At 36.2% G+C, this 9221-nt stretch overlaps 1 pseudogene; it reads left to right on the top strand.

Moving 5' to 3' along the window:
* The first annotated feature begins 5698 nt into the window (after positions 1 to 5698).
* LOC116106438 lies at positions 5699 to 6989 on the top strand (annotated as a pseudogene).
* Positions 6990 to 9221: the final 2232 nt, after the last annotated feature.

The raw sequence follows: 9221 nt of genomic DNA, 5'->3' as shown, positions 1-9221 counted from the left end.
CCCAAAAAGGAATTAGTAACTTAAAAGAAATCCTACAGCGGTTATACATGGAAAAGCCCAAAACCGCCTACGGGCTCGGGGGCGATGCCCCCGCGACCCCCGCCCACTCACAGGGCAGTGGGACCCCCGAGTGCGTCTCCGTTACCCATTAATGCTGAAGTAGTCGACAACTCCAACATTCTCCCACTTGGCGAAAACTTCACACAACGAAGGCCTACCTCATCAACACACCATGTAAACTTTGCTAAGCTCACAGCCTTGGTAAGAAAATCTGCAGCATTAACAAGTGTATCAACCTTCTCTAACAACACCAATTTTTCCTCCACCTTTTGCCTGATGAAATGGTATTGTATGTCAATGTGTTTTGATCGCGAATTAAAGGCAGGATTCTTGGCTAAGTAAATAGCCCCTTGATTGTCACATCCAATCTTCACAACATCAAGCTTGAAACCAAGCTCTAAACTCAATCTTCGAAGCCACATAGCTTCCTTGCCAGCATGTGTCAATGCCATGTATTCTGCCTCAGTCGATGACAAAGCCACAGTACTGCTGAAGTGTGGGACCCCCGAGTGCGTCTCCGTTACCCATTAATGCTGAAGTAGTCGACAACTCCAACACTTTGCCTGATTAAATAGACCCTCCAAGTTTAAATTTTTTTATCATAGATACCTCGTTGTCCTTACTTCGTTATATTGCTATTAGGCTTACAAAACACTTTCTTGTAAGACACGAAGTTATCATTTTACCCCAACACTTTCTTATAAGATCAAAGTAACCATGTCACTCATCTACCGCAAAATGATAACATAACAAAGTTAAGGGAAAAGGGTATCCATGATGCAATTTCCAAACTTTGCCGGTCCATTGTAAAAAGTACAAAAATTATCATCCCAATGATAAATTGGGAAACCTTAAGATTATTCTATGATATTTTCCTAAGAATTTATATAAATCTTATATATTTCAGGTAACTAACTCAGAGGAGGACCAAATCCAATTCAATATCGGCACAAATATTGAACTGAGAGTGAAAGTAACAACATGGAGACAAATCAGAGGAGAAATAAAAGTTACAAAAAGGTGAAATTAATTCACCAATAATTAAGAACTTAGGGTTTATCTTAATTAATTGTAATTTCTTCTTCTTCTTCTTCTTCTTCTTCTTGTATATAGGTTGCTTTGAAATGGATCTTAACTTGTTATCACCAACATTACCTTTCAGCTTTTATTAGTAATATTTGAGCAGCTTTCCTTAAAGCCTCACTCTCGTTTTACACTAGTGGCAGTGGTGACATCTTTCGTAGCGATGCTTATTTGTATCGGTGAGACTAGTTACAAGGGTCGAATCGAAAAAGTTGAGTGGAAGAAGAAGGGCAAAATATATTGGTTTTATCTTTTATCTCCAAATCACAACTGCCTTGGTAATTTCAAGGACTTCTTTGCTTTGATTTGCTTCACCCTTGGATTCATTTGCACAGCGACTGCTCACTTTCTTAACCTTCACAGTGTAATGTGCAAAGTTCTTTGCCTTTGTTCGTTTACCTTTGCCTGTCGTTTATTATGGTCTAAATAGAAGTAGATTCAAGATAAGATTTAGCCTTTTATAGAGATCATACTGTGGAAGATTTTTTAGAGTCTCTATATAAGAATTAGACAATTGTGTAAGCATAATATCATGATTCAGGTTTCAAATTAAAATGAAATACATGTTTATTTCTTGGATGTCTCATATGATGTTTGTTAGAGATTAAAATGAAGAAGGAAAAGTTAAGAGGAGTGATCAATATTATTCAAGCTTAAGAGACTGGGTTTAAAGTCAAAGTTACAAAAAGTAGCTAAGAAGGGAAATTTAGTGTTAGTCCAAGTTAACACTGTCATCTTCATTAAGCAAAGTTTCGTTAGTAGTTAAGAGATTTTGTTACTATTCTGTCAAGTGCTAAATAACTAAACTGCTTCTCTTTTATTTTTCTTCCTCAAATTTTCCTTTGAATTTTCCTGCATTTTCTGGCCTACCAAACAGCTCAGAAATGTTCAATTCTTCACAGCTTTTGTTCTCTTCAAGTCTACAGGTCATTACTCCCAAGCTTACTCATGATAATTATAGATTTTGGAGGTCATAGGTTCTATTCGTAGTCGGATCTCATGATCTTGAAGATCACTTGACAGGCTTAATCCCATGCCCACCTCCCTTTGCTCATAACAAATCTAATATTATTCAACAGATGATAATTTTGATGCTTCTAGTTCGAAAAAAAATTGAATCCTGTATATGTTTTGTGGAAGAAACTCAATGAGTCTTTAATGTGTTGGTTATTAGCTTCAATTTCAGAATCCATGTTTGGTCATGTATCTAAGCGTCTTCATTCATCTGATGTTTGGATCACATTAGAAAAAGAGTTCACTTCTGAATCTAAGGCAAAAAACATGTATCTTAGGAGTTTACTTCAGTGCACAAAGAAAGACAAACTTAATATTCGAGATTATGTAATGCGAATGAAAGAAATAGCCAATATGCTCTCTGTTAGTGGATATATGATTTCAGATGAAGAATTGCTTACATCCATTTTAGACGGCTTGGGTCCTGAGTTTGATGCAGCGGTTTTCAATCTTATCTTTCGAATTGATTCTATATCAATTCAAGAAGCTCAATTTCTGTTACAGAAATATGAATTGAGAGTTGAACAGGAACAGCTCTCTAGACTTTCATGGTGGTTCTATTAATAACGTAAATATTGTTTCTTTGACTTCGGTTGACAAAAGGAATAATGTGTTTGGTAATTCCTTACCATCAATATCAATTGTTGGTCCTTCACAATCATTTTCTCATACGTCATATCAAGGTTTTGTTCCACCTCAATTTCATGCTCCATAGCAAGGATTTGTTCCTTCCCAAAATGCTGAGAATTTTATTCTGCTTCAGTTTCGTTCTTCACATGAAGGATTCGTCCCTTCTTAAAATGCAGAGAATTTCCAATCTATTGCATCATTTCAACTTGGATCCACACCTTTGGGTAAGCTTATCTTGTTAATAATTTCTCACCTTTGGGAGCCAGACCACCTGCTTTTATGTCTTATGGAAGAGGTCGTGGTAGAAATTCAGGAAGAGGAAAGCCAATATGCCAAGTTTGCAATACACCTGGACATATTGCTTTGCAATGCTACCATAGGTTTGACATTGCCTTTCAAGGGAATAGTCAGAATAATAATCATCAAGCCTCAGGTAGCTCTTATCACCAGTCTCGCACTTCAGTTATTCATCAATCAAATGGCTCTGATCAAAGTCATTAGAGCTGTCTCACTTTACAACTTCCTCAATTACAACTGAGTCAAAATGGAGCTCCAGCTCAAACTCGAGCTCGACTCAGTTGTAATCGAGTCAAAATCGAGTTCGAACTCGAGCTTGAGCTCGAATCACCTGACTCGAGACAAAATACTACAAGGATCTTATCTGCATTTACAAACAACACCATACGGTAAAGAATAAGGAAAAAAGAAAAAATAAAGAGGAGGGAAAGAGAAGAAGCATAACCCACTGCTCCTTGGCAGGAAGAATAACCCACTGCTCCTCGATTTGGTGTGCTTTGGTTGGTGGAAGTGGATTCGAAGTTGATTGAGTTTTGTGGTTTCCAACGATGAAGAAAGTAGAAAGAGCAAGCAATTTGGCCGTTGGAACGTGCCGATGGGGGTTTGTTGATAGTCGGTATAGGGAACTAGTCGACGATGGGTACGGGGAGAGGGGAGTAATGGCTTGTTTGCGATGGCATGGGCGGCACAGGGAGGGGTGCGTTGCCGTATGCGGAAGGGGAAGGTGAAGCTAGGTTATGTTGGGGGAAATGGCAGGTGGTGGCTGTCGTGCTGGTTGCGGTGGCTGATAGTTTAGGAATTTGTTGGCAATGAAGGAGAAGAGAAATAAGTTGCGGTAGGTTTAGGTTTCAAGAAGTTTTTTATTTTTTATTGTCGAGTTCGAATATGCTCGCAAGCTGCTCGAACCGAATAATGAGATGCTCAAACTCAGCTTGACTCGGCATGTGAGCTAATCGAGCTTGGGTTTGGCTCGGATTACACCCTTATGGGAGAGAGCAAATTCAAGTTGGAAATGGTAAGTTCCTTAAAATATCTCACAGTACTGGAAATACTACTCTGTCTAGTAATCGTCAGTCCAGAGTTTTGCATTTCAAGAATATGTTGTATAAGCCATCTATTACAAAAAAAAAAGTTACTCAATATTTCAAAGTTTACAAGAGGTAATGGAGTAACAGTTGACTTTTCTTCTAATGCTTGTCTTATAAAGGACAAACTGTCCAGAATTATATTGCTTGAAGGTGGCTTAAAAGGAGGGTTATATCAGTTACGTGTTCCAGGTGATCATTTCACATCAACTGTCAAGCAGTCTTACTGTACTCTCACACCAACTGAAACTGATCTCTTCACAAAAGATAGTGTTACTGAGTCAATAAATAAAGTTGAAGCTACTGCTGAAACTACTACTGTTACTACTTTGCCTAAGAAGACTTCTCGAGATATTGAAGTTCAAAGCTCTATAGAAGAATAAGATAATGAAGACAGGTGTCAGTGTTTTTCTATAGTTCCTAATACTTGTTCTCAGTTCGATTGTATTAAAAATAAAGTTGTTAACTCTGCCGCTTGTTTCAATAAAAGTCTTGTTCTACAAATGTTGAAAATTCTGTTGTTGTTGCTTTTAGCTGAGTCTGTTGATGAATTGAGCAAATGGCATGAGTCTTGGTCATTCTCATAGCCAAGTTCTAAGTCAATTGTTAAAATCTGTTGATGTAAAATTGCCCAATAGCAAAGCTCCTTTCTGTTCTATTTGTCAACTTGTACATCAGTCACCTTATCATGCTTCTTCGTCTAGAGCTTCTCAACCTCTTGCATTAATCCATTTTGATTTGTTGGGGCCTGTAGCTTATGTGACAAATGGTGGCTTTAAATATTATATACATTTTATTGATGTTTCAGTAGATTTGTTTGGCTCTTTCCTTTGAAAGATAAATCAGATACAAAAAGGGTGTTCTAAGTATTTCCATAAGTTGGTAGGAAATCAGTTTGACACTAAGATCAAGTGTCTTGAAACTGATTGGGGTGGTATATAACCTTATTGCCATATTTACAAGAACATGGAATCCAATTTCACAATCCTTACCCTCATACTCACTAGCAAAATGGAAAAGCAAAAAGAAAACACACGCAAATAGTGGAGCTTGGGTTTACACTCTTGGCATAGGCATCAATGCCTCTGAAATATTGGCTTTATGCATTTAAGACAACAGTGTTCTCGATTAACCGATTACCATCCTCTGTCATTGGTTTTCAGACTCCTTATCAGACTTTATTCTAGAAGACACCAAATTATAAGAGCATCTCCAATTGTGCTCTTTATTTTAAAGAGCATATTTTCTATAAATAAAGAGCATCTTTATTGATTTCTAAATATAAAGAGCAAAAATTTTATTCAAGTCCAATGGACTCTTTAAATTTTAATTCTTTACTTTGAATTTTCCCATAAAGCATTTATGATTTTAATTTTTTCCCTCTTTTCTTTTTCCTAAATTTCCCTCTTTATATTTCATTACTTTCCCTCCATTTTTCTTTGTAAGTTAAACTATTCCTTTAATATTCAATTGATCAATTCCATCTTCTCCTGCACAATCTTTCCACCTCTTTTCCTTTCCATTACGCCATGCTTTCTACCAGTTTAGTCAATGTTATTCTTGATGATTCCGATTCAGATGATGATTTGGAGATGACAATATCTGCCATAGAAGAGTTGCTTAATAAAAGAAGGAGGACATCACTACATTGCAGTTCTGTTTATGGTCATGCCTATATATGGCATGATAGAGTTCATGGGCATCACAAGCTTTTTAATGACTATTTTGGAGAAAATCCTGTGTATTCTCCAAATTTATTTCGAAGGAGGTTTCGAATGAGTCAATCTCTTTTTCTTCGTATTTAATCTGCTGTAGAAGCTCATGACCCATATTTTGTTCAAAAAAGGGATGCTGTTGGATTTTTGGGTTTGTCTTCTCTCCAAAAGATCACTGTTGCATTAAGGATGCTTGCATATGGAGTTGCAACAGATTATGTTGATGAATATGTAAGGATTGGTGAAAGCACTGTAGTTGAAAGTCTTAAAAAATTTGTTAAAGCAATAGTTTCAATTTTTTCAGAGAAGTACATGAGATCTCCAAACAAAATTGATATTGATAGATTGTTAAAAGAAGATGATAGTCGTGGGTTTCCTGGAATGTTAGGAAGTATTGACTGTATGCATTGGAAATGGAAAAATTGTCCAGTTGCTTGGATGGGGATGTATGTTGGCCATGTTCGTGAACCAAATATAGTTCTTGAAGCTATAGCGTCATATGATCTTTATTCTTTGGATATGGCATGCATTCTTTGGACTACCAGGATCACATAATGACATAAATGTTTTAGAATGATCTTTTTTATTTACAGAACTTGCTTAAGGATGAGCTTCACCAGCTAACTATTCAATCAATGGTCATGACTATACAATGGAATACTACCTTGCTGATGGTATATATCCTTCATGGTCAACATTTGTGAAAACAATTCCATTTCCACAAAGTCATAAACACAAACAATTTGCTGCAGCTCAAGAGTCAGCAAGAAAAGATGTTGAACGAGCATTTGGAGTGTTGCAAGCAAGATTTGCCATTGTGCGTGGACCAGGACGTTTGTGGCATTGTGAAACTCTGAAGGACATTATGAAAGCTTGCATGATATTACACAATATGATTGTTGAAGATGAAAGACGTGTTAAAAATTTAGATTATAATTATGATGCATTTGATGTCAATCCAGACATATCAATTTCGCACGAGCATACGGCAAAGCTTTTGGAATTTGTTCAATGTCATCGTCGCATTAGGGATAGAGATATTAATTCTCAACTACAACAAGACCTAATCAAGCATGTATGGAAATTACATGGAAGTCATATGTAACTTTTTAGTTTCATGCTAATGGTGTTTGCAGCATAGGTTGGTTTTGTGGCATGCTGCTAGTGTATTCAATCTGCTTTTAGTGCCTAAATTTGCTGTCTGCAGAAGACATTTTTATTTTATTTTTTTGGCAAGCAAACAAACAAACTTTATAAAAAAGGCCAAAGCAAATTTGACCTAGAGTTACAGCATGATTGAAAAAACAAACTTTATAAAAAAGGCCAAAGCAAAATTGACCAAGAGTTATAGCATGATTGAAAGAGAAACAACAAAGCATCAACAAAACTGTAGAAATAGACCTGAAAGAAACTAAAAAGCAAAACCACCACAACAGCAACAGAGCTTCAACCACTAAAACTGACATTTTTTTTTACTAATAAGCATAACAAAGCTTCAACGACCAAAACTAAAATTTAGCAATTTTTCAGTGGTGACATCTTTCGTAGCGATGCTTATTTGTATCGGTGAGACTAGTTACAAGGGTCGAATCGAAAAAGTTGAGTGGAAGAAGAGGGCAAAATATATTGGTTTTATCTTTTATCTCCAAATCACAACTGCTTGGTAATTTCAAGGACTTCTTTGCTTTGATTGCTTCACCCTTGGATTCATTTGCACAGCGACTGCTCACTTCTTACACTTCACAGTGTAATGTGCAAAGTTCTTTGCCTTTGTTCGTTTACCTTTGCCTGTCGTTTATTATGGTCTAAAATGAAGTAGATTCAAGATAGATATTAGCCTTTTATAGAGATCATACTGTGGAAGATTTTTTAGAGTCTCTATATAAGAATTACAATTGGTAAGCATATATCATGATTCAGGTTTCAAATTAAAATGAAATACATGTTTATTTCTTGGATGTCTCATATGTTTGTTAGAGATTAAAATGAAGAAGGAAAATAAGAGGAGTGATCAAATTATTCAAGTTAAGGACTGGGTTTAAAGTCAAAGTTACAAAAAGTAGCTAAGAAGGGAAATTTAGTGTTAGTCCAAGTTAACACTGTCATCTTCATTAAGAAAGTTTCGTTAGTAGTTAAGGATTTTGTTACTATTCGTCAAGTGCTAAATACTAAACTGCTTCTCTTTTATTTTTCTTCCTCAAATTTTCCTTTGAATTTTCCTGCATTTTCTGGCCTACCAAACAGCTCAGAAATGTTCAATTCTTCAAAGCTTTTGTTCTCTTCAAGTCTACAGGTCATTACTCCCAAGCTTACTCATGATAATTATAGATTTTGGAGGTCATAGGTTCTATTGTAGTCGGATCTCATGATCTTGAAGATCACTTGACAGGCTTAATCCCATGCCCACCTCCCTTTGCTCATAACAAATCTAATATTAACAGATGATAATTTGATGCTTCTAGTTCGAAAAAAAATTGAATCCTGTATATGTTTTGTGGAAGAACTCAATGAGTCTTTAATGTGTTGGTTATTGCTTCAATTTCAGAATCCATGTTGGTCATGTATCTAGCGTCTTCATTCATCTGATGTTTGGATCACATTAGAAAAAGAGTTCACTTCTGAATCTAAGGCAAAAAACATGTATCTTAGGAGTTTACTTCAGTGCACAAAGAAGACAAACTAATATTCGAGATATGTAATGCGAATGAAGAAATAGCCAATATGCTCTCTGTTAGTGGATATGATTTCAGATGAAGAATGCTTACATCCATTTTAGACGGCTTGGGTCCTGAGTTTGATGCAGCGGTTTTCAATCTTATCTTTCGAATTGATTCTATATCAATCAAGAAGCTCAATTTCTGTTACAGAAATATGAATGAGAGTTGAACAGGAACAGCTCTCTAGACTTTCATGGTGGTTCTATTAATAACGTAATATGTTTCTTTGACTTCGGTTGACAAAAGGAATAATGTGTTTGGTAATTCCTTACCATCAATATCAATGTTGGTCCTTCACAATCATTTCTCATACGTCATATCAAGGTTTTGTTCCACCTCAATTTCATGCTCCATAGCAAGGATTTGTTCCTTCCCAAAATGCTGGAATTTTATTCTGCTTCAGTTTCGTTCTTACATGAAGGATTCGTCCCTTCTTAAAATGCAGAGAATTTCCAATCTATTGCATACATTCAACTGGATCCACACCTTGGGTAAGCTTATCTTGTTATATTTCTCACCTTGGGAGCCAGACCACCTGTTTTATGTCTTATGGAGAGGGTCTGGTAGAAATTCAGGAAGAGGAAAGCCAATATGCCAAGTTTGCAATACACCTGGACATA

This window comes from Pistacia vera, unplaced genomic scaffold, assembly GCF_008641045.1.
Source record: "Pistacia vera cultivar Batoury unplaced genomic scaffold, PisVer_v2 Contig515, whole genome shotgun sequence".
Taxonomy (NCBI): domain Eukaryota; kingdom Viridiplantae; phylum Streptophyta; class Magnoliopsida; order Sapindales; family Anacardiaceae; genus Pistacia; species Pistacia vera.
Note: the sequence above shows the minus strand (reverse complement) of the source record. Positions and strands in the feature narration are given on the sequence as shown.